The sequence below is a fragment of the Glossina fuscipes genome, unplaced genomic scaffold (genome assembly GCF_014805625.2).
Source record: "Glossina fuscipes isolate IAEA_lab_2018 unplaced genomic scaffold, Yale_Gfus_2 61, whole genome shotgun sequence".
Taxonomy (NCBI): domain Eukaryota; kingdom Metazoa; phylum Arthropoda; class Insecta; order Diptera; family Glossinidae; genus Glossina; species Glossina fuscipes.
In genome coordinates, this window is record NW_023998433.1 from 1982878 (window position 1) to 1988015 (window position 5138).

At 28.5% G+C, this 5138-nt stretch overlaps 1 protein-coding gene and 1 long non-coding RNA gene across 2 annotated transcripts in view; one reads left to right on the top strand and one right to left on the bottom strand.

Moving 5' to 3' along the window:
* Positions 1-122: 122 nt before the first annotated feature.
* Positions 123-2423, bottom strand: LOC119637845. Its single transcript, XR_005247344.1, has 3 exons — positions 1217-2423; positions 217-303; positions 123-157 (listed from the first exon to the last, which is right to left on the bottom strand). It is a non-coding gene; the product is annotated as an uncharacterized LOC119637845 (long non-coding RNA).
* Positions 2424-3205: 782 nt separating this feature from the next.
* The window catches only part of LOC119637844 (delta-1-pyrroline-5-carboxylate dehydrogenase, mitochondrial), a 7607-nt gene continuing 5674 nt past the window's right edge, over positions 3206-5138 (top strand). Inside the window, exon 1 of the mRNA XM_038034206.1 lies at positions 3206-3302. The gene's annotated coding sequence lies outside the window, so the exon portion shown is untranslated. The remainder of the gene's footprint in view (positions 3303-5138) is intronic.

A 5138-nucleotide genomic window follows, 5' to 3' on the forward strand; every position in this document is an offset into this window, starting at 1 on the left:
ATATATGAAAATAATGATATATCCTTGATATGTCGTATCATATTTTGTCCATACGAACCAACAACCATATTTATATATTTCGCTCTATTTACGTACGATTTTTTAGCGAACGCCTCAAACGCCTTACCTTAATCTTGCACTTGACACGATGATTTTCCTAAGAATGATTATAAGAGGTAATTTAATATATACAGGTAATATAGCACTTTTACTTACAAAATTAAGTGTTGCTTATAGTAAAAAATCGTTGTTCCGTTTATAGGATAGATACGTATCTCATGAAATCATCCAAATCGTCGTTTCCTGAATGTAAAATAAGATTAATGAGACACAAAAATAAAAATTCACTCAAATAATCATTCACTCATACAATTAATAATTTAATTAATTTGTGAAATAGGAAAAATATTACACGAAAATGTTTACTCCATAAAAATAAAAAATACTTCTTGCAAGGAAGAAAAGAAAAAAGCAGAAAGATAAGTATACATAAATATATATATTTTTTTCGCAATACATATAATATATATAGTCAGTGCTGCAGGCATGCTCTTTGAACAATATGGCCTACTTTGAATGCCAGCCTGCGCACAGGAGTCTCCAATGTATTTGCAAATTTTAAGTGTATACTTCAATTTTTACAACCCGGGAATGTTTATCACAGACGGACCCCCAGAAAAAGGATAGACTTCATATTGATCAGGAATATGTACTTTTTATCGGATTTGAAGGTTTCTTCTGGTTGTTGCAAACGTGTTAACGTAATGAACAAACCCTCTTTCGATCTTTCGATGATGGGTACAATAAATGTGTATAAAATCAAAAATGGCCTTTATAACATTTGTTTTATTTTTTGCTGAAACTTTGAATTGACAAACTGCTTAAGATCGAATATGTACAGGGCGAATAGCATGCGAAGGGGCGGAGGCAGTGTGGAAATCACGTTAAAGATTAACCTCCAAACTTTAAGATAAGTAAAAGTGCCATAGCTCCTAGCATAGGTCCGTTAAGGGTTAATTCTCTAAAATTTTAAAGATCTACGTTAATGATGCAGGGTAAAAATATCAGATTTTTTGTAAACGTGCAGATTTAGTCGATTAGTTTGATAAGCGCCAAACCGACCAACGTTTTACATGTACTCGTATCTCATTTATTTGTCGAATTGCCACAATTACAAAAATAGGGATTAAAAAATGATTGTGATCTGCTCACATACCCGCCCTCAGTTAATTAAAAAGTGAGGCCACCGCGAAAAGACACCAAACACATTTTCGTCCATAACTTTCGATTCCGTGAAGATAGCTCGTGGAGCCACCTGTATGTTCGGTCCAAAAATGATCACAACTTACATGTAATTGGGTTAAGAATGGGCTAAAATGCGCTGGAGGAAATTGAAAATAAATTGAAACAAAAATTAGGATTACAATTTTGTAGTCAATTCTGGACGTGATAACAAACCAATCAGGAACATTTTTAGATTGAAAGTGAAGTTTATCATAACGAACATCTGGATCAAAATCCTCGGGAGTCCTCCTCCGAGTTTCTTCTAACTTGTGATCCTGCGTAGAGGCAGTTCAGAACCATTTTTTGTCCTTAAGCTCTTAGTCGAACGGACAATGTTTGTACTAGATTTCAGCTTTCTATCTTCATCTTTTACCTATTGGCGCCATTTCGAAAACTAGAATAACTATAAAAAAAATGATTATAGACATTTAAAGGCCTGTTTGTACAAAGATTTTAGCATTACATGCCTTATAACTATTTTTTTGAAGATCGACAATTCCAAAGGATCAACAAGACGTGCTTGGTAGCTCTATTGTTAAGACAAAAATTATTGTCTCTCTATTTAAACTGAACTCCTTAACGCTCATCGTTGGCATATTTTGTAACGGAAAATTTTCAATAAATTATAGCAATTACAACGTGTTCTTATCATCCATTACTTTGCATAAATAAAATAGATGTTTGCAATATTTGGATAGACAGGATATATAACTTCACTCATCAAATTACTTTTTAACACAATTTAAGAGCTAATTATTTATTCGCACACCTATTTCAATTCTTCTTATCTCTTTTGATAATTGTGTGACAAATTTTTCGCTCGATTTAGGTCAATAGGTTTAGAATTGATGCAGATTTTCATGCGGTAAGAAAAAACTTGAAGGTAGTTTCAACAATTTAATTTTAAAAATATGAAAAAATGACACTTTTTACTAATTATGAATAAACATTAATATAACAAAACTTGAGATTAAACTTATTCTTCTTGACAAGGTTTTGGAGTTGTGATCGTAATTGTGAAAATATATATATATTTATCTTTGACATATCTAATATATTATGGTGATGGGTAAATAAGAAAATTACTGAGCACTGCTATTTTTCTGCGCACATCTTCAGAAAGTTAAGAGCTTCTATTGTAATTCATTTCGGATACTTACATATAATATATGATATAATCTTTCCTTTAACCTCAATTGCAAACAATTAACATCCCAGTGTTAAAAGTTTAGTTTTTATTCTGCTTTACCAAGTTTTATCGTATTCGTCGTTAGGTACAAACCATTATTAAATTATTGTTAACGAAACACAAAACTATGCATTTAAATAGGAAAAGAAACCTTAATAATAAAAAGCTAATACATCTATTAATATTAATATAAATAAATTAATTCATAATAATGATCTTTTTATTATTTTTACATTTGTATACGTGATAATTTGAATGTTGTTAACAATGGGCAAAACTTACACAAGTATCTATATGCATATACAGAGGTGTACAGAAAAATATATTAATATTAAGATATTTAAAGCTCTTTTTCGTCCCGTCAATGTTTTTAACCCCTTACCAATGAATGTATGGCTTTGTTCGTTCGCTTATTTGTTTGTTTGTTTAAATTTATTTATGTATGCATATAGAAAATCCGGCATGTTAGTGGAGTGGACGAAACGTCAAGTTAAACGGTGAATGAATGAGTGTGCATGTACATAAACGAATTGAGAACGCGCGCGCGGTGCCAAAAACCGAAGTGTCACAGCCAACCAACCAGTAGAATTGCTATTAAAGAGTGGGCAAAAAGCACATATTACGAAAAAGCAAAAAAAAAAAAAAAAAAAAAAAACGCTGATTCCGACCTGCATACACACACACGAGGAAAACTGAGGATATAACAAATAAGTTAATAAAAGAATTCTTCTTTTTTCAGTCTCGAGATTCAACTACAGAGTTGAACGTGTGAGTGAGCGAATGAGTGCAGTAAAAAAATATTGTTAGAAATATATCACAAAATTACTAAGTAAGTGATTAATTTTTTCCATATTAGCAGAAATATATTTAAAAAAATAAAAAGAAAGTAGAATACAATACCTTATTAGAATTTAACTGAAATGTATTCATACAAATTATCGTTAAAATAATGAAACGAAATGAATTCTGTGAAAAATTTGATTTGAAGACCTCTTCGGTAATGATCTGAAATTGCGTAATAATTCTTCCGAAAATGAAAAAATGTTTAAATTACCAATAAATCTATAGCAAATTTTTATAAAACAGAACGAGTACAATCAAAAAGAATCACAAAACAAAAATTATAAAAAAAAAACTGGTTCTTGAAGAAAAAAAAAAATGTTTTTTTTTTAAATAACAATATAATAATATAACCTTCAATTTTGTTTGTGACGGTGTATATGTACATGCATATATATATATATATATATATATATATAATATATTATATATATATAATGTGTGTATATCATGTGTTTATATATATATATATATTTATATACATATAATATATCTATATGTATGTATATATATATAAAAATATGCAATAATTTGAACTCACTGTTGACAAACGCAACAAACAGAAATTTACACTAACTCAAGTTGAAGTATAAAACGACTCAAATTAAAATAAAGCTAAACAATTTCTTTGCTTTCTTTCTTTTTTTGAAAATCATCTAAATAATTATTAAATTTGCCAAAGCAAATTATTCGTGCCATAGACTTAGTTAACTAATTGTGTTGAGAAAGGATATTGTTTATCTTCATCATTATAGTACATTATTGGTTTAAAAAGATTTATTTTTAGGCTACCATTATTAAAATTTACGCGAAGAGCCAACATTCTAATGCTAAACGGTTTCTTTACATATAAGCTCTGTTAATTTAAAATTTGTTTAATTTTTTTTTTTTTTTTTGTTAACTATTATGTAAATAATTATATTAAAAAAATTTAATATAAGAGTGTAGTAGCTAGGCAATAAGTGAACTTTTCAACCCACAACAATTCTCAAATATTTTGTTTTTATTTACTGTTTGAAATTTCGTTTTTATCGAGATCTGGCATCACAACCAATATGTTGCATGAGTATTTTTCTTTATTTGTAGGTAACTTTGAACTTTTCTTAATAAAATTCTTATCGAAAAATAAATTGGTTCTAAAGACCGATTCAATAAGGCAATTCACTCATTATCAGCGGTTCTCCTTTATCAATTGAGCAAATATGTATACAAAACTTGGTTGCTCAAACTAAGTAAAGAGTACTGTATATAACAATGTTTTAAAATTGTCTTAATTATAATTAAATAAATGTTTGAAAAGAATATGCTTGTCTATATGTACAAGTGTAGGTGTATACATATATATTTGTAAGTGCATGTCTATGCATTCAATTTTTTTGTATCCAAGTGATGAATAATGTTACATTATCATATCCCTTATAACAGGTATATTAAGTTTCCCAAATGTTTGTAATGCTTTTTTTAGAAATTCACAGTAAAGTTCAACAGTGAATAGTAGAAATTTTAATTGTATGCGTTAAAGTTACGATTATAAGCTTATAATTTTGTCTAACCTAATGTAATCGGTTAGAAATCATTCTTTTCTTCTTAGCTTTTTCACCGATTATTTCTGCAAAAAAAATATCTGAATGATTTTCGAAAAATTGATAATTTTTTTTTTTTGTGTTCATATAAGATCGCTATATTAATGCCTATGTATTTACAAACAATGCTTACATACAGTATAGTCTCTGTGCGCAAAAGTTTATGCTATAATTATATAATAGGGTGTTTACATTTATCTAGCATATGAAATTAATAGTGCTATTATATTTGCTATATCTTA